This window comes from Protopterus annectens, chromosome 5.part0 (genome assembly GCF_019279795.1).
Source record: "Protopterus annectens isolate FY-2018-M chromosome 5.part0, PAN1.0, whole genome shotgun sequence".
Lineage (NCBI taxonomy): Eukaryota > Metazoa > Chordata > Ceratodontiformes > Protopteridae > Protopterus > Protopterus annectens.
Window position 1 is genome coordinate 1,622,565,944 of NC_056735.1, and position 21,849 is coordinate 1,622,587,792.

The window sequence follows — 21,849 nt, forward strand, 5'->3', positions numbered from 1 at the left end:
AAAGAAGTCATTTCTATTATTCCAGTTTTAATATTCAGAGCAGCAACAATTATAATATGTACATTTTTATACATTACTTAAAAATATTATTTACATGTTTTTAGGACTTTGTTTTTACAAAAAAAATTATTTTTCAAGTTATGTATGCACTTACATTTTCGTATTTATGTTTACATTTAACATGTTGCTTTTAATAGTACTGTATCTTTAAATAAACCTTGACTGTTTTACTGAAAAGGCTTTTTTATTGGTGGATTTTAAATGATCATTTAACTTGAGTATATATATTACACTAGACGTTTGATGAAGTTAAGGGTGTTTGAATGAAAGCACTAAACTGTTGTGTTTTACTTGCTGTGATTTATTAAAGAATTTGGGATTAAACCTATGGACTACTTAATCTTGCTACTGGTGTTCTGAAGGCAATGTTTTGTGTTTTAGTGGTACTTGGTTCTGCTTTTGTGCTGTTTTTTGTTTTTATAAATAGTTCATGGCATGTTTTTTTTCTTTTCATAATTTGCTGCTTTATAAATATAAGCATATAAGGAGACTAAGAATAAATACAGTATTTTTTTCAATATCCTATATGTTGGTCATTTCCTTGCTACTTTACCCCACCTGCCTCTCCTCTTCACAGCATTTGGTGTCTTGAGTGCAGTTAATATTTTGGAAGAAATTAATGTCTTACATAAATAACATATTACTAAATAGTTGTGATCTACATAAACCAAATCTATTTTTCTTAAAGCTGCCTCACTGTAGTACAACTAATTGCTAAGGAAATAACTTCAGTATATGAAAGTATGTGGCACTGTGAATATGTTATTTTCTGTTTATGTAAACACACACACACACACACACACACAGAGAGAGATTTATATGTATATGTATTTTTCTGCACTATTATATCACTTCTATAAATCTAGATTTATATGTAGCATTACTTAAGCTTATGCGTTCATATTTATATACAAAAGCATGTGTACACATAAGCATGTCATATTTGTATCCAGAAGCATTTTTGTTTACAGTTATGTTTATTGCATGCCACACATTTGGCTTTAATATAGCTATATATCTGCATGGCAAAATATTTATTCTTGCATATATCTGCATGTAAACATTATTTATCTAGTATGGTGTTAAACCTATTTTTGATAAGATTTTTTAAAAAAGTACGTACTACAGAAATTTGAACTTCTCACTGTTACCTAGTCTACTCACTTAGCCAGCAGATCAGGCCTCCCCATCTGTAGGTCATTGTACATGTGTCAGCACTGGGGCCCAGTGTGGGTGACCCTGTCAGAGATGACAGGTGCTCATCCATCTCTTGTCAGATGCCAATTTTTTCATTCCATGCTGCTTACTGCTGCTTCAGTCTTGTTCAGGTCTCAGGATATTTTCAGGGCCTATTGAGGCTGTGTTATGGGCCTTAATGAGCACAGCCAGGACATGCTCTCTATTTATAGCTGGAGGGGTATGTTTGGATGGGGGGCTATACTGCCTGGCTTTGTGAATGTTGCACCATTAACCACCAGTTCAGCAAACTTATGTGTGCTGCCTTGAGGTTTCTAATATAGCTGAAGAAGGCCTTATGACTGGCTTTTGCCTGGGAAGTTATTTTAACAGCAAAATTAGCTTTATTGGACTTAATTAGCCCTCTTAGTTGCCTGTTTAGTTTGATGAGAGAGTTCCTATCTTTGAGTTACACTTCCTGATTTTAGCCATGTTTTGTTTTACTTTTGTCGTATATCCTGTTTAACTTGGGATGCCATTAAATCATTATAACAAAAATGTTTGAAATGTTGTGAGAGACCATAACAGGGAAAAAACAAATACATAAATAACAGCATTATGTTTAAAAAATGAAATAACAAAAGTAATAACAAACGTAATAACAACAAAAGCCAACAAAATAACAGAATGCTGTCATTTTGCTTAATACATCAAAGAGATTCCCTACAGGTGCATAGCATAATACATACATTTTCAGATCTGGAGTGTGTGACTTAGGTAATCACCCTGCCCTATTTGCATTCTCCTTCCTCATGCAGCAGTGCATTTAGCGGCATAGTGTGTCAGTCTTCTCTGGATAATTGCCCTGTTGCTACAAAGACAAAAATCTCATGCCACTGCATCTCTAAATAAAAATCATACGATGTTCAGACTCTGGAATGATTTGGGTTCATCTGGACAGTAGCAAAAGTTTTTTTTTTTTTGATCTGTCATCTTGTACATTGATTGGACGTGATGAGAAATCCAGATTGTCCAAGTTTAAGCAGTGTGGAGATTACGGTAACTATGGTATGAAGAGGTCAAAGGCTAACGGTTTCCCAGCCTGCATTGCTGTGGAGAATGAAATGATGCTTCCTTTTTGTGCACTGGTTGTCCATATGCAGATGTTGATTTTAACCATTTGCAGTCTATAATTTTGCAGTTTGAAGCTGCAGCTACAATAAGTACCTACCCAAGAAATGGAAGTAACTTGCCTTTATCAAGGGCCTTCTTTACTTTGATAGTTAAAAAGTTTGTAACACTGTAACATATAGACAGCAGTTGTAGTTTTGTTGTTCAGAGTTATGTATATGAGCAGGAAGCGTTAGATAGATCAGTTCAGGCTTCCTTGTGTTTGGACATTTGCGGTCTTGCCGAGTTGTGTCAGTTATGATGGTAAATGCTGAGGCATTTCTCTGCACCCAATTGCATTGACATGTTCTTGATTAACTTGATTTTAAAATAGATCTGGAGCGGAACTAGTGAAAGCTGTGATAGATTAGTATTACTTGTTTTGTGTAATACCTCAGGGAGAGACTAGCAGAATGTGGTTATGATGAACAGCTGCTTACAGACAGTTTGTAATACTGCTAAACAGAAGAAAACATGTTTGTTCCTGTGGTCTAAAAATCAGTGGATGCAAGTACTTTATTAATTACTTAGATAAAAGCATCCACATATCTGTTATTTAGCATTATTAGAAGAGATCCAACAACACATCTTTGGGGAACTCCTGACTATCCTGTTTAAAGCTGACCAAAGCATTGTTTAAAGCATCTTAAAAATATCTATTGTTACAAAAAAAAAAAAAAACATAATGATGTAAGGTTCAAACATAAAATGTGATAGCTCGCTTAGAAGCTTTACATAGTTACGCAAAACAAAAGCTTTGGTGAAATTCATGGATATAGCCCCAGAAAGCATATCATTATCCGTTGATCTATAGTGGGTATCTGTAAATGTTAACAGTGCAGCTGTTGTATTATGGCAGTAACAATATTCATACTGCAGTATCTAAGCAAATTGTATGCATCAGAATGGGCTTTTAATGGCAGAGCTGTGCCTTTCCAAAAATGTTGGCAAGTGGTAAGAGTAGTGCAACTGGTCCAGGAAAGGTTCTTGTTGATATGATGTTGTTAACAATGAGCTACTGAGGCACAACAATGAATGTATAGGTTCATAGGTTCATAAGGTGATACTAGGCTATTGGCCCTAGGGCCTATAAAAACCTAGCCATAGCAATTCCCTGGATATTTCTTCCCACAATATTTACCTCCCTGGACCCCTGTCTAGCACAGTGACTGCCGTGATCTCCAGGGTGAATTTCCTATCTCCCATCTAATCGTCAAGGTTCCTTTTGAAGATGGCCAAGGAGATGCTCTGCTTGACATATATGGGCAGTCTATTCCAGAGTATGGGGAGTCTCTGGGTCAAGAACCTATCCCTACAGCATGCTTTGTTTATTGTGATGATAAGGTATAGATCCCTGGAGCATGTGTCTCTGAGGGATTGGGATTTCTTTAAGTGGAACATGTCCAACAGCTCAGGGTTTGACATGGCCTTGTATGTTAAGCAGATATTGCCTCTGAGTAGATGATATGCCACAGAGTATAGCTGGAGTTTTTTAGACGGTCAGCATAGGGCATCTGCTTTAGGCCTGTGATTCTTTTAGTGAGGTATTTCTGTGGCTTTTCCAGCTGTTGCAGATGTCTTGTGAGGTACATACCAAATGGGGCATTGTACTCTATAATGGGTCTAATGAGGGATGAGTACAGTGGGACAATGACCTTTTTTCTGGATAAAAAGCCCTTAGTGATGAGGTGTGCCACACAGAAGGATTTCCTGACTGTTGTGATGATGTGGTTATCAAAGGTGAGACCACTGTCCACCTGTGTCCCTAAGTCTCTCATCACACTTTCTGTGTTTAGTGTACTGCCACCTATCTGGTAATTCATGGGTACATGTTTTTTCCCAAAGGAGATAACTATACATTTCTTGGCATTAAGCTTGAGCCCATGGCTCTGGCACTAAGCATCTGTTTCTGTAAGGCCCTTTTGTAGAATATCGACATCATTTGGGGATTCAGTAATGGGTCCCAGTTTGCAGTCATCTGCAAACTTTGTTTGCCAGAGTCCCTTATTGTTGGCCTGTCCTTCAGAGAAGTAGATGCCAAACAAGAGTGGTCCCAGGACTGAACCCTGAGGTACTCCACTTGTCATTTGTCTGGAGCTGGATTTGGAGTCGGCTACTTTTACAGTCTGGATTCTGTCAGTAAGCCAGTTGGCAACCCATCGAGTGACATAGAGATTTATGCCTAGCTTAGTAAGTTTATCTATGATTCCAGAGTGGGGGATGGTGTCAAAGGCCTTGGCAAGGTCCAGATAGGCTGTGTGGACTGCCTTACCCTCGTCCACAGCTCTGGAGACTGATTAAAATAAATCAATCAGGTTCGGGAGACAAGATTGGCCCTTCACAAACCCAAACTGTGTGGGGTCCAGTGTTTGAAGATTGCCAATGTCTTTGTTTATAAGTTCCATGATAATGCATTCCATGCCCTTGCAGATCAGGCTCGTCAGACTGATGGGATGGTAGTTCCCAAGATCCAAGGTGGATCCCCCCTTGTGGAGTGGGATAACTGTAGCTGTGCACCACTCAGTGGGCACAAAGCCTGAGGTGAGGCTATGATTAAACATGACACTTACATGAGGTGCCATTTTGTATTTCATGTAGTACACAGCCCATGATGTCATCTGGTCCCATGGAAGCTGTTCTTAGCTTTGGAGAGTGTGGTTTCTAATTGTGTGGCTGTGATTACTGGAATTTTGCAATCTTTTGGTTTTGAGATGGGCCCTTTAGGGGGTGAGAGGGGAGTGAAGCTGGCACTGAATCGATCTGCCAGGATATTGGCAATATCCTTGGGATCAGTATATCTAATGCCATTCTGTTGTAGCTCAGAGCAGATCTGAGTATTGCCATTTAGATTACTGACATAAGTATAGAATGCCTTGTGGTTGTCTTTGGAATCTTTGGCAATTTTATTTTCATAACTAGCTTTGGAGGATTTTATGAGGGATCTCAGCTTCTTACTGAAGCTGGTAAGGGAGTTTTGCATCCTGGGATTTTCCTCTTTTCCACAACAGTTTCTTCCTTCTGTTGTATAGTTTGCTTACGGCAGAGGACCACCAGACTAGCTTCCTTTTTTTGGACGAGAGTGTCTTGGTTCTATTTGGGATGGCATGATTCATGCATGAGTGTATGTGCTCATACTGTACCTTAGTGTAGGATTCAGCAGTCGAACTTTCATCTCCCATCTGCATGGGTGTCATGAAGTTTGTCACTTCTGACTTGAGTAGCATGAAGTTGGCTTTGGAGAAGTTTTTTATGGAGGTTTCCTTATTGGAGGGTGGGGGTGGGATGTGGATGTCAAGGGTGAATTGCTTATGGTCAGACCTGACAATGAGGGGGTGCCCACTGGTTTGGAGTATCTATGTCCCATGTTGGTAATGACCAGGTCTAGGATATTGGAGCCCCTGGTGGGACTATGGATTATCTGATCCAGGGCATTGGGATGTATGAATTCCAAGAACCATTGGGAAAAGGTGTTGGTACCTGAGTAGTTTTCCCAGTTAATGGCAGGGTAGTTGAAATAACCTAGTATTAGGGTGTTTGGTTGTATCTTAATATTTTCCAGCATGTTTAGAAAGGTGTAGTGAGAATCTTGGGGCATGGCGGGGGATCTGTTACAAGCTACAACTTAGATTGCAGCTTTACCTAGTGTTAGTTGCACCTGGAGAATTTCAGATGCATTGTGTTGGGCAACTAGCCTGAAGGTGTGAATATCCTTGGTGAATATGGACACTCCTCCACCTTTAGTGTTTCGGTCTTGGTTTAGTGGCGGAAAAGTGTGGTAAGATTTGTAGCCTGGTATTGCAGGGGTGCTCTCTGGAGCCTTGAACCAGGTCTCAGTCACTGCACAGATATCGATGTTCTCCATTTTAAGGAATGCCTCAAGTGAGTGCATTCTGAGGTTTAGACTTCTAGCATTGAGTAGCATTACCTTCAGATTTTGCATGCTTGTATCTGTTATGGTGGTGGTTTTGTCCTTTGAACCTTGCCTAAAAAAGGCACTATAGGGGTGGCAAGAGCTTTAGCCATTAACCTGAATCCCAGGGGAAACAGGTGCAGACCATCTCTGGCAAAGCATCTTTGTTTGTCAATCATGTCATCCCAGGCAGACAGATACTGGATCCCCTTTGAATGAAACCAGACACCTAGCCAATTGTTGAAGTCAATCATTTTGTCCTTATACTGTGGTATCATTTTGGGCAAAGGCAGAATGCTGCTCAGGGCTAGGGTCATACCTGCCTGGGCTACAAGATTGGAGAGCTCTTCCATGTCTCTTTTCATGTAGTCCAGGGAGGTACGTCTCAAGTCATTCACTCCAACATGGACAATGACAGAGTCATATTTGTACTTGTTGTGGAGTGACTTGAGTGCATGCATTATGTGGTGGATCCTGGCACCCGACAGGCAGCTGACAGTAACCTTTTCCTTGTTTAGCCTAGTGAGTGGGACATCAGTGTGCCTGACTATAGAGTCACCTATGACTAGTGTGTTGGGTACGCTGGTTTGCCTTATGGACTGTGGTTTATTGGCACACTGAGTCTGTGGGCTATGTGTCATTTGGATTGTATTGAGGGGTGGAGGTTGCTTGCGTTAATGCTTTGGAGGTCTCTGTTGCTTGAGCAGATTATTATTGAGAGTCTCTGCAAATGTTTTTGTGTTTCTATGTGCGGATTTTGGTGGTGTAGGTTTAGTGGGACTATGTGATGAGTGTGGTGTGGTGCATGTGTTTACCTTCTCCTCTTGACTATCAAGTTCAGTCTTGGTTGGAGAGCGCTTTACCTCCAGTTTGGCTAGATAAGTGCATCTCTCACAGGTTGTGGTGTTGGGTGGTAGGAGGAGAGGTTTGTCTGTGTACATGAGGCAAAAACCAGCTACGAAAACAAAATCACCACTGATTCTAAGGGTAACAGCAAAGCATTCTATAGCTATGTCAAGAATCTCAATGGCAACACCCAGATCTGCTCTGAGTTACAGCACAATGGCACGAAAATTACAGAACCAACTGATATTGCCAACATCCTGGCAGATAGGTTCCATGCTAACTTTACCCCCCTCTCACCCCCTAAAGGGCCCATATCTATACAGGAAGAATGCAGAGTCCCTGTAATCACATCTATGCAGGTAAAAGCTGCACTCTCTAAAACCAAAAACACAGCATTCATGGGACCGGACAACATCCCAGGCTGTTTTTTACATGAACTTCAGAATGAACTGGCTCCCCTTCTAAGCACCATGTTCAGTCATAGTCTGATGTCAAGCTTAGTGCCCACTGAATGGCACACAGCAACAGTTATCCCACTCCACAAAAGGGGAGCCACCACTGATCCTGGGAACTATCGCCCTTTTAGTCTGACGAGCCTGATCTGCAAGGCCATAGAATGTATCATCATGGAACTCATAAACAAAGACATTGGTAACCTCCAAACTCTGGGCCCCTCCCAGTTCAGATTTTTGAAAGGCAGATCATGCCTCCTGAACCTGATTGACTTCTTTGAGGTAGTCACCAAAGCTGTAGACGAGGGTAAGGTGGTTCACACAGCCTATCTTGACCTCGCCAAGGCTTTCAACACCATCCCCCATTCTGGAATTATAGCTAAACTCACTAAACTAGGTATAAATCCCTATGTCATAAGATGGGTTGCCAACCGGCTCACTGACAGAACCCACAATGTAAAAGTTGCAGACTCCAAATCTGACTTCAATCCAGTGACAAGTGGAGTACCCCAGGGTTCAGTCCTGGGACCACTCCTGTTCGGTATCTACTTCTCTGAAGTACAGGCTAATACAGAAGGCATTTGGCTAACAAAGTTCGCATATGACAGCAAACTTGGAGTCATAGTCGAGTCCCCAAATGATGTGGACATCCTACAGAAGGGCCTCACTGAGACAGATGCCTGGTGTCAGAGGCATGGCCTCAAGCTCAATGCCAAAAAGTGCATTGCCATCCCCTTTAGTAAAAACTCTATACCCATGAACTACCACATAAACTGCAGTCTACTTAATGCCAAATGTGTGATAAGAGACCTTGGGACCCAGGTGGACAGTAGTCTCTCCTTTGATAATCACATCACCACAGTAGTCAGGAAATCCTTCTATGTGACACACCTCATCACAAATGGTTTCTCATCCAGGAAAAAAGAGGTGATTGTTCCCCTCTACTCGGCACTCATTAGACCCATTATAGAGTACAATGCCCCTTTTGGAATGTACCTCACAAGACATCTGCAGCAGCTGTAAAAGCCACAGAAGTACCTCAAATAGAGGATTACTGGCCTTAAACAGATGCCCTACACTGACCATCTCAAAATACTCCAGCTTTACATATAAAGCTATGTTAAACCCAGAGCTGTTGGACATGCTACACCTAAAGAAATCCCAATCCCTCCAAGCTACATGCTCTAGGGACCTAAAACACTGTCACCACAATAAACAGGACATGCTGGAGGGTTAGATTCCTGTCCCAGAGACTTCCTATACTATGGAACAAGCTACCCATCTATGTCAAGCAAAGTTCCTCTTTAGCACTCTTCAAGAAAAATCTTGATGAGTGGATGGGAAATAGGAAATACACCCTGGGGATCACTTCTGTGGCTCTGCTCGACAGGTGCACAGGAAATTAACTTTCTTGGGTGGCATAAGCCAGGGAAACTTGTTAGCTAGGCTTACTTAGGCCCTTGGGTTGATAGCCTAGTACCTACCTATGAACCTATAAACCGATGATAAATGCATAATGGAAAAAACAAATACCAGTACAGTGAAAAAACTTGGAAATATGCCCCAGGACCATCCATAGACTATCCAACAACCTCTAGTGTGTTGATCAGAGCTATCTTGGTAAGAACCATTTTTAGGGAACCCAAGTAGCTTTGTTGTGCTGTTGCTCATGACAGTTTAAATGGTTCTTCAAATGATGTGACTTTGTCTATGGTGGTATAAGATTATGGATCCTTGGATCCTTTTGTAAACCATACTTTTGGTATGGTGTCACAGAACATATACTGAGTCTCGTTTCTAACTGGTTACCAATTATGTAGCTGGCCTTTACTGAGCTATAGAGAAAAAGATTTCCCAATTTATTGGCCTGAATGTATCCACAAAGACTTAAAATAAAAAAGTAAAAAGTCATGGATATTCAGAAGCCATATAGCTGAAACAGTTTATGTCCTTAAGAGGCCATTTGCATATATCCCATGGGTCTCTATTACAGGAGGTTTAAGCTATCACACAGTGAAAACTGGCTTGGCTAAGTTTGTTTTTGTAGTTTTTCCTACCAAATTGTAAACGTTTTGTCACCTGCCGATCATGCTACTGGGCTAATAGAAGAATTTTTTCAGTTCCTGCACTGCTGTTGTGCATTCCCATTTTATACTGGACTTAAAATAGGTGGAAAAAAGATTAGAGGGATATGATTTTTCCTTAATTTTCATCTTACTGCTGGTTAAGCACCAATAAACAATCAAAAATGTTCCCATAAATAGAAATCGAACACATGTATGTATTCACCAGCTAACTATTAAATTAAAAGGTCCCAATTAGCAAGAGCCTGAAAGTGGTGAGGCCAAAATGATAGAACTATTCTAGCAGGTCTTGAGGTCTGGAAATGCCTATGTCAAGGTTAATTTTGTCTGCGTTTAACAGAGTATAAAAATAAACAAACATAAAAAAACAAAATGAAGTTCCCCTTAGACCATGTGTCTCTGGGTTACCTTAAACTGTAGTTGTTACCTGAATCCATGTATACTGTTCATAATTTGTTAGCTTGTTTCCTTTGAACATGTTTCAAGTTTTACAGTGAGACTGCAGTGACTCTTTCATTGGGGTAGTGGAGTTGGTTGATAGGTGCTGTGGATACTTTTTACTGTGAATCTCTGTTGGTTCTAACAGTGGGGCGGGTGGTCAGCTGGGGGAGCACTAAGTTCTTTTTTCTGTGTTTTTAACATCTCTTTGGTCAGAAGGTTGTTGTGCTTGATGACTCTGTGGAAGGCATGATTCTGGAGTGGCAGGTACTTTTGATGAGGTCTATTCCTGGGGTCTGTTCCAAGTGGGAAAAGGCTAGTCTGGTACTTGAGTTTGGTATTTGCTCCCTGGATAGTAAATGACTGTATATCACTGGAGTGTTTCTTGTGTCTGAGGGTATTTAAAGAGAGAGTCCCATTTTGGTACATGTTAAATGGTCCAGCTTGTTGCATCTTTTAATTTGAAATCCTTGGCCTGAAGAAGGTACATCATAGGATGTACTGGGACTTCTGGCTTATGGTTGAAGGGTCATGTGAATAGATGATATGATTATCGATATAAAAAGACGGTTCCAAGGTATATCAGTAGTACAGGTTCTGGTCATCCTCATGTTGAGGATGCTGTTAATTGAGAACGTGGTGTTTAAGCCTGGGAATTCAACAGTTGGGGCTCGAGCAGATGTAATATTCCCAACAACAAATAATGATGTAATAGTAGATTAAATAATCAGATTTATTCATTCAACCTGCTTGCCACACCATATCGTATGCCATATCAGAAAGATATGCTTTAAGTGTCATCCTGAAGATGGCCAAAGATGAACACTTCTGAAGCCATTGAGGTAACACATTCCACAAGAGAGTGGTCTAATAATAAAATGAACATACCCAGATGTTGCAAGATACCCTTGTGGAACTGACAACAGCCTTTCAGAGGCTGAGTACAAGACTTGGATGGAGCAGTAAGACAATATAAACTTCTTTAGGTAAGAGGGACTCAGAAACACACATAGACAGACGTAAGCCCATACAAGGATAGACACAAACAGACTCACAAAATCAGCAGCTTCTTTGTGTATTTAACAGTGACAGGGTATCATAACTACTGTTTGCTTTCCTTTTAGTTGTATTTATTCTTCTAAACTGTGCTATCTTTCATTTCTTTAATAGCGTCCTTTGTGTCAATGTTGCAGTGAAACTTAAGACTACTGTTGTTGAGGCCTTTTCAGGAAGTCCTTCCCTATCAGTGCAATTTATTATTAATAGCATCACATGAAAGTGGCATCTAGCAAGTGGTAGGAGCAATTTCCTTCAGCACACTGAATAAATACATTAATAAGCTTAAGCTCAACAAGTTAAATATCAAGCAATTTTATTGTTATTATCAAAAATAGGCAAACTTATACAACTTCATATACTAAGGTGTTTTACTTCAAATATGTCTTTATAGAATTTTAAGTAGCATTGAAGTTCAAGTGAAAGGTATTAACTTGAATGCAACTGAATGACATTAGCTAAAATGCACTGTGTTTCTGAATATTCCAAAATAATATCTTGCAAGTAAATTATTTAAAATGTGCAATGATCTGAAACAGCAGCAATAATTAATTATTTTGATTTGTTTGGTATAACTACTGCTACTTTTTCTTTGATAACTTTCCTTGCAGCATATGAATTTGCTACCTTAAGTACGTAGTTATTTATTTATTTATTTTATTTTATTTTACATTTGTTAACCGGGCTAGTCCAACTGGATATATTTCCATTTTCAGCAGAGGCCCGGGGAGAAAAGCTCCACACAGTACAATACAAACAAAAACAAACAAAAATTATCATGCACAAATATAGAGAGAAATTATGTTAAAAGTAATCAGAGAGCAATAGTGTAAAAGAAAAACATTATACTATTTGTGAAACGCAAGTATGCAAATAGGACAGGACACTCTTAGCAAGATATCTGAGGTAGTTTACAATACATAAAAGTTTAGTTCATCACCTAGTTGTATCAAAAATTTAAGACAGTTACTACTTCCCGAGGGGTAAGCAGTACTGACTGGTGAAAAGAGGCAGTATAGAGATAGGAAATAACGAAAGCAGAAGATTAGTCAGGGTAGCAACAGGGGCATAACCAGTGTGTTTTGGATGTGTTTTGAGCATTTGTTTAAAGAGTGGAAAGGGGGGAAGTAAAGTTAGAACTGATGGCAACAGGTTTCAATATTTTCCAGAGGTATTAGAGAACAAGGAGTCACCTTCCAAGTTATTAGACTTGCTAATGCTAGCCAGTAGTTTACTAGAAGAGCATAAGGAATTGAGGTTTGTATAGGGGGAAATAATGTTAGAAAGTATTGGTGTGTTGGTAGGTTGGTAAAATATCCTATGGACAATGGTAAGTTAGGAAAGTATCAAAATGTTTGTTAGTTCAAGCCAGTCGAGCTGCTGTAGGTTCTGACAGTGGTGAGTTCTAAATGGGTTCCCAGTGGCAAATCTGACAATATTGTTATAGGAGTTAGCTAGCTTAGTGAAATTATTTTTCTTTAGGTTAGTATATACGGGGGAAGCATAAAGAAGAGTTGAGATTAAATGGGAGTGGGCAATTGTAGTTCTGGCTGTTGGTGTTAAGAAGGGTTTTATTCTACATAGGGAGCCCAATTTTCTAGTAACGGTTTTAATAGTGTTATTTATATGGTTATCAAAGGTACGGTTATTATTAATTGTGATTCCTAACAGTTTGGTGGTAGTGTCGAGGGTTATAAGGGTGCCGTTATTTGATTTGATGGAGAAATTTATAGGGGGGGACTGACTGTTAGGTGCAAAGAGTAAGAGCTTGTTTTTTTTGCTGTTCAAAAGGAGGCAATGTTTCAAGAACCATGCCTCAACTATGTTAAATACTTTCTGGGTTAGAGATTATAATTCAGATGTGGAGTTGGCAGAACATATGAGCATGGAATTGTCTGCATATTGTATGCAGGTGGCTTGAGAGATTGCTAAATGAAGGTCATTGATGAATAAAGAGAAAATAAGTGGACTTAGAATGGAGCCCTGTGGGACTCCAAGGGAAACTGGCAGGTGGGAAGATAGTTTATTCTCCAAGAGGACTGCTTATTGTCTATTAGTAAGGTAGGACTTGAACCTGAGAACAGTTTTGGTATCTAGAGAAAGGGATTCAAGAGTATTTATGAGCAGGGGGTGGTTTACCATGTCAAAGGCTTTTGACAGATAAATAAAGAGTGCTGATGATAGGACGTTGTTATTACGGTTTCTATTGATGGATTCAGTGAAAGTGGGGAGAGCTCTGGTGGTACTATGAAATGGCCTAAAGCCATGCTGACAGTTAGCTATAATATTATGTTGAGTTAAGTGGTTTATTAGTTGATGGTGAATGCATTTTTCCATAACTTTTGCTAAGGGTAATAAGAGAGCTATAGGCCTGTAGTTAGAATAATCATTGGAGCTACCACCTTTATGTAAAAAGATAATGTGGGAGATTTTCCAGATATCAGGAATGATTCCTTCCTTTATGGTTCTGTTTATAAGGATGGATACAGGATAGGCAACTGCTTTAGCTGCTTTTTGCAGGTATTCAGATGGTGCTTGGTCAGCAGAGGGGGTACACGGCTTAAGTATTTGGATAGGTTTTTGGATGTTATGCATTAATATATACCTATGAGGATGTTGAAAAGACATTTTTCCCATTTTCAAAGAGGTGTTAGAGCTTTTCAGCAAGAGCCAATAATGTTGTTAGAGCTGTGGTGGGTGTATGACGTGCTTGAATGAAGAAGCAGTAAAGTAACTGGGAATAAGTGTACTTCTAGTCGTGGTCAAAATCAAATTCCCCGAGCAGCAAGTGCTTGAATCACAAGAAACCAAGGAACAGAATACAGATGGCTTTCCCAAAAAAAAAAAATCACTGGCAATGCAGTTTGTACAGGTGTATCAGCAGTCATTCCTTTGTTTTGTGAGAGTTCTCTCTTCTTCATGTTTGTACATCTGTGGAATTATTATGCAAAAGTTTGGGTGGTGAGAGCAGGGCTTCCCTCCTACAAAAACACTTACTGATTGAGTGTTCACCCTCTTGAAAATTTGGACAATTGTGTTCAGAGATATGGTTCCTTGACATCATGTGAGTGGGCCTTCCATAGGGGAACCTGAAATAAGTATAAACACACTTCAATATGTGATAGGACTACCCCAAACACATGAAGGAGAATGAAAGCACATGGAAAACACAGAGCAGAAGAGCTACAATGACCACAGCAGGTAAGTGGGAAGCATTAATCAAAAAATAAGAGAACAGAATTACTGGTAATATGTAAAACAATTTATCACTACTATCCCTTGCTAGCCAAAGATTCCTAAAGTATGCTTTTAGATGAAGATCACAGGGATGTAATAAAATGTTTTTCACCACAGGATCTTGGAAATAGATTTATTTGGTTATATACAACACTGTTAGCATTTTCATAGCAAGTTGCAGCGCTCATTAGCTAAGCAGAAAACTTCAGATGGATTACCCCATGTAAGGTTGAGTGCACCCAACTCACAATTCAGCAGAATTAGTAAGTTGACCAGCTTGTCATAGTTTTCTTGTTCAGACACAGTATGTTATTTCTATGGTAAATCTGGAATCTACCATGTCACTCAGAAATAAAGAGTAACAAATGCAGGTGGATATATCTTGCTATAGTAAAGAAGTGACTGGGTAAAATCCACTCTTGTTGATACCAAAAAAAAAATCTGTTGCTCCATTCCAGTTATGATTACTTGACAGATAAAAGCAATAACATACTTCTTAAACCAGTAATATATTCAAGTGGTTGCAGTCAAGCAAATAACTTTTAGATCATCAAGCTGATATAAAAAATATCTCTGTCCAAATCATTGAACCTTTAATACAGGAATAGAGTTTCAGCAGGTACAGAAAATTCTGCATAACCTTAACAAAGTCAATGAGGAAATAATGTCTTTTATCATCTTACCTGTGCAGCTAACTGCCACATTTGTAAGTTAATGTTAAAATTAATAGCACTGTCTGTAATTTGGATATGACAGTGGATTGTAAAGGTAAAGAGAAATTGTTCAGAAAAAACGGAAAATTGTGGAGGGTAACCATGACTTACATAACGTCTTAGGCTCTAGACCCAATTTCATGTATAGAAATACAAACTGTCTTAAAAATGTTCTTGAAAGTAGTAATAGCAAGGCAAACAAGTGCATTGGGAATGTCAGAATGGGGATGTTTAAATGTGGTCATTGTAATTTTTGTAGGTTTATTTCAGAAGGACCGTACATTTACCTACCAAACCTGGAACACACTATACAAGTACCTGGTTATTTTTCTTGTTTAAGTAGGGGAGTAGTGCACATTGGGTTATGTAGTGGTTGTAATTCATATTACGTGGGGATGACAACTCGTACTTTAAAAAGAGTGTATTAGAGAACACGTATATAGTATTAAAAGCAAAGATTTAAATAATGCTTTATACAAACACACTATAGAGTGTATAAAATATAAAAAAAATTGTATTTTCTATTTTAGAGGAAGTGCCTGTTGATCCTAGAGGTGGTGATTATAAGAATATTGTGGAACAAAAAGAAACTGCTTGGCAGATTAGATTAGGGGCTGATAAAAAGCCTGGTCTAAATGATGCAATTAACATCAAATGTTTTCTTAAATATAGGAAACTTACTATTAGAAAGTTTTAATTTATTTTCTGTGTTTCCCTGACAGTTTTATTTCCCAGTGCAGGCTGCTTTAAAATTTTCAAGTGTGCTTTTAATTGATTAATTGCTTTGGATTTTTTATTGGCTAATACAGTTTTAAACTAGGTATATTATTGCGGTTGCTTTGACTTGTTTGTATTGTTTGTTCTAAAGAAGTCCTGTTGAGACGAAAGCATGGAATAAAGTTTTTATATGCTAAGCTACCTGCTTTCCAGTCTTCATTGACCATCAATACCACTGTCTGGTGTTTCTACATTTTGTTGTAACTTGTTACATCAAAACATTATACTAATATAATATCTGTATCCCATACTACAAATAGTACTTATCAATTTGTCTGTATGGAATATTCTTCCCAGATATCTACTGAAAATCAATCTGATCCAGATAGTTATCATGGTTTTTAAAATAGTACTACATAAACAGGATCTTTTATGGTATTCACACCATGTAGGCACATGAAAACCATGGTTACAGTAGAAATAGTACCCTTGCTTGCATAGCTAACAGTAAGGGTGTATTATTAAGCAATAACCCACAAATGGATGTGAGTATATCAGGATTTTCCCACAGATGGCATGGTTTGATCATGAGGGTGAATTTATTGCTTCTTCCTCATAAACTGAAAATACAGTATAAAATAGTTAAATACCCTAGCTAAACCAATAAGCTTAAAAACAATGAAACTCAGAATAAAATGGTTGGGAAATAAAAAAATGTTTTGGTCATAGGGGTAGCATGTACCTCTATGTATGTGATCTGATAATGGGGTACTGGGAATAAATGTATGTCATCTACTCCAGTTTTGCAGATAAATTAGATAATGACTGGATATTTTAGTGAAAATGTTTATCCAGCTGTGAGATCTGTTATATTTATTATTGTAAATTAAGAATTAGATTATTAAAGGTAAAAACAAAAAAATTACGCCCCTGTTTTAAGTTAAGAAATTTTAAAACAATGAATAACACAAATATTTTAGAAAAATCTATTATTGTAAGTTTTAATTTTTGACTCAGATAGCATTGTGGAAATTGAAAAAAAAAAATAATTGGTGTATTTTTTCCCATTTTGAAGGTGAGTGTAGTAAGCTAGGAGATAAGCAATCTTTTGTTTTTAAATACAATTCTAATAGTAAAGAAAGGCTGGAGTAAAACAGAGGAAGATACATGAAAGTTAATTGAAGGACTGAAAAGGAACATATAAATACTATCAATTTAGTCAGTGCTAGGGATTTAGAATTACCATGAACAGAACTGTGGCCAAGCCAACATTATTTGCATTGTGTGCACAAACAGCCACAGTGCTTATTAACCATACTTTTGGCCAGGCCATTGTGTGCAAAAAGCAGCCTCTCAACACAGCCACAGCAAATATCTAAGGTCAGATCATGTTAGATTACCTTTATTAGCTATAAGGACCTTTCAATGACCTAGTGAGGACACATTGGGGGTATCATTGTCCTCTTCCAAAAGTTTCTTGATGCCAACCTTCAGCCTGTGAAGGGAGCACCCTATTTCACTTCTTTTTATTAAATTTTAACACCCAGAAAAATAATATATGACATTAAAATTTTAAGAACAATAAATATATAGAAAAACAAAATTCTTAACAACAAAATAGCAAAAACAAATTTTAAATGTGTCTACTAAACAACAAATTTCAATAGTTAAACTTCTAACATTACTTATTTACCTATTATTATCTATTTTTCTAACAGTTCTTTAAATTTTAACCAAATATTATAATATGAAGAAACTGTATCTGTTCTTGTCTTGATTGTAGCACATTCAAGTTGACACACATCAATAACTATGTTTGTAAATTCTTTCAAGGTAGAGGAAGATTTACATTTCCAGTTTTTAGTAATGACCTTTCTAGCTACAGCCAATATAATCCATAGAAGAGGATGTTTTATTCTCATAATACATGTATAAATTGGTACATTAAATGAAATTAAAGATTTAGTTAACATAAATCTACCATTTAAAATTATCTGTAGAAGATAATTTATAATATCTTGGAATGGTTTAAGTAATGCAGAATCATAAAACGTGTGTTGACAGTCAGCCTTTACATATGATTTACATCTCCAACATCTAAGTTCTTTTTTTATACACAACTTCAACTTTAAGTGATATAATGAAAGCTGCATGTATATATTTGCAAGGGAATAACCTCCATTATAATGACAGATTAATTTTAGATGATAACCACATTATTTTTTATCTTCCTCATCTGCAGGATAGTTAATTAATCTAAAATAATCCTAGCAATTATCTTTATAATATAATTTCACAGTTTTTAACTATGTTATATGTTTTAGACAGAAGACTTGTTCTGGTGTATTAAAATAGCTACAAATTCTTTAACTCTAGGAATTGTGTTTCTTACTGTTTGTTGTATTAAGTTAATTTTGTGTTCAACTGATTGTATACAACTCTGTGTATGTAGCCAGAATTCTTTATTTATATCAAATTTATTTATAATATAATTCATAGTTTGTATTTCCCATTCTCTACTAATTGATGCCAATATATCATTTTTTTTATTTTAGTGCTACCATTCTATATAAATTGAATGTATTGACATTATCCTGAGTGTACGTTATGGGAAATAATAAAAATAGATATGCTTTATATTCTGAATTTTTACGTATAACATTTTTAAATACGTCTAACATCTGAGTAATATAATATGAGCTAATTTGTTTGTTTTTACTACCTGAATAAAAAACTCTTAATAGCCAGTGAAAATTATTGTCTAATATGTTATTATGGTGTGTTTTGGGTAGTTTGTAATATTTTTTTTCTTGCATCTCTTTCCACATGGCATTATAATCAGAATTTAACCATAAGTTTTAATAATTGATGGCCAAGAATATATTTCTAAATCTGGTAAACCAATACCTCCTGCTGATCAGTCTCTTACATGATGATTTAATGCCAATCTAGGTTTATTCGGAAACCAAAGAAATTTCAGAATCAAAGAGTTAAACTCTCTTAACCAATTTTTAGAGGGAGGGACTGTACATTGTATTATATATATAATATTTTTGGAAGAATAATAATTTTGATTAAAGACAGTCTCTTCCACTGTAAAGAAGAGTTTATTCCATTTGTTAATAAGATGTTTTATTGTATTTAAATTAGTATTTAAATTAGTATTATAATTAAATATTATTATATCTGTACTATTACCAGTCAGAATAATCACTAAATAACTATGTCTGTCCTGTAGAATGTATTTAGATAATGTATTTAGATAATTTCTTATCTAATTTATATGTATTGCAGTTACTAAAGCAAGGTTTTGGTTTTGGTTTTCTTTAAAACAAAGTCTTGACTTCTTCTGAAAAAAATCTTTTGCATTGAGTAAAGCATAGAGGGAATGACTATAATCACTCAATGTCAAGAAGATATCATCTGCAAAAGGTTGAATTGTGGTGTTTAAATTATCATTTATTTGAATACCTTTAAAATTCATATTTAATCTTATATAATTTGAAATAGCTTCCATAATTAAAGTAAATAATAAAGGTGATAAAAGACATCCCTGTTTAGTACTTTTAGTAATTATAATTCAGTTAGAAGTACATGAGCCTAACTTTATGTAAGCAAGAGAATTCTCATAAAGAAGTTTAACAAGATGGGAAAATCTATCTGAAAAATTATATTCCTCTAAAACAAATAATAAATATTCCCAATTAACTGAGTCAAATGCAGTATTCATAGCTAAACTTACCAAAATTAACTTTCTTTAATATTATTAACATAATCCAATATTGTCAATATTCTTTTTTATATTATCTTAGGAATTCCTATTCATTATAAAACCAGTTTGATCCTCATTTACCGACAGAGGAAGAAATTCTATTATTTTATACTCTATGTTTAATAAGGAAATAGGCCTATAAGAAGAACATTTTGATGGATCTTTGTCAGCTTTTAAAATAACAGAAATACTGAAGTATATTTCCAAGATCATGGAACCTATGATAGTCCTTTAACTATTGAATATACTTCCAGCAAAACAATCAAAGCGTCTTCAGGCATTAATTTATATAATTCTGGTATAATACTATCATTTCCAGGAGCTTTATTGAGCTTTAATTTGTTGATTTGCATTTTGAGGTCAGACATTAATGTGGGTTTATCAATTAGTTTTATTTCATCTTCCAATAATCTACTCTTAATATGATTTCTTATAAAAGTTTTTATTACATCTAGTGTATCCATTGTAGGATTGTATTGATTAAATTAATTAAAATAGATCCTAAATGCTCCTAAGATATCTTCTAATTCTATTACTTTCTTTTTACTATCAGGAATATATTTCTCTTTGATATGATTGGATCTAGCAATCACCTTAGTTCTAGTTGCTAATTTATGCATATTTTTGGATTTTACAGAATAAGTATTCATTTTAATCTTTTCTAAATTTATTGTAGTTTTGCAATGTAGAATTTCTAGACATTTATTATTTAATGTATTAATTTCCTCTGTTAAATTCTTATTCCCATTTTGACTATTCAGATTTAGCTTATCAACTTTTTCTTGTAAGTCTACTAATTCATTATCCAATAGTTTTTTTTGTTTTTGTTTTTATACCAACTTATACATTTTACCATATAAATATGCCTCAAAGAGTCCATATAAACATTCTGGAGCATCTTCTACATTATTTATGTCTATAAAGGTCTGAATTTCCTTACTGAAAAATTCCTTGAATTCTTTTAAATTGGTTATATATGCTGGTATCCTTTTAATGGCAATATTATTGTTGGCATTTATCATCATTTCAAAAGTAATCACATTATGGTCTGGTAATGGACAAGAGACTACCTTCACTTTACTTAATCTTGTAGCCATATCATTTGAGACATTTACTTTATTTGTTCTACATTGTGTACCATACCTATGTGAGAAGTGCATATGAAGTCACCTCTGAAAACTCTAAATCTATAACAGCTATGAAAGCTTTAGCTGAAGCAGGTTTTCTACACTTTTCAATACCATTAGAATCTTTGGCAAGTTCTATACAATTAAAATCTCAAACAAATATTACGCTTCCTTTTGGATTTCACATTATCTCTTTCAATTGATGTTTACCAGCTTTAACTCCAATTCCAGGAATCCAATAAACATTGATTAAAGTATCTTTTCAACAAAAAGCCTCACGAATAATACTAAAATCGACTGTATAAGAAAATAAAAACATACTAATGGTCTAAACAAACACAAACTTTATTTAATAAACCTGGTAAGTGCTTCCATTCCTAAGAGGAACTTCTTCAGACTAAGCTAACATAAAGAGAAAGCCCTTATAAAGGCATTACATGACAATCACATGACAAGGTGCGAATCAATGAATTAACCCTTTCCTTTTAAGAACCACCTTGTAATTTTCCCTTTCATTTAACCCGGGAAAATTGCATGCATTTAATTTTATCTGCCAACAATATTCTTTCCAGTTTAACTAATCTTCAGCATCAAACCTAGCAGTATAATTCAAGACTTAAGTCAACTACAGAAAACCTAAAACAAATGTTTTCAGTTTCAGAACTATATTTCTACATAGCATGCTTAACTAAGCTATTATTAGTTTCTTTTATGTCAACCACCCACAAATGCTCATATATTCTTTTATTATATTCTCTACAAGTTCTCCCTACATAAAAAGCTGGACATAATCCACTACAAATTTTGATTTACAATTGTAGTCATGTCCCAATTTTATACTATAGTTTCTGGCCATCACCTTAATTTATTTACCTTACAAAATAAATGGGCGGAACTTACAATTGTCACATTTTTGCCATTCCCACCCCATCAACATTATTTCTATAAAAATATTCCTTTAGACTTTTCCCCTTTTAGTAACAAAAACTGGGGTTTCTCCAATGATACTATGTATCTCATTAAAATTTAAAATAAAGCTGAAATTGTTTCTAATAATTTGCTTAATAATATTTTTATCTATACAAATTTGT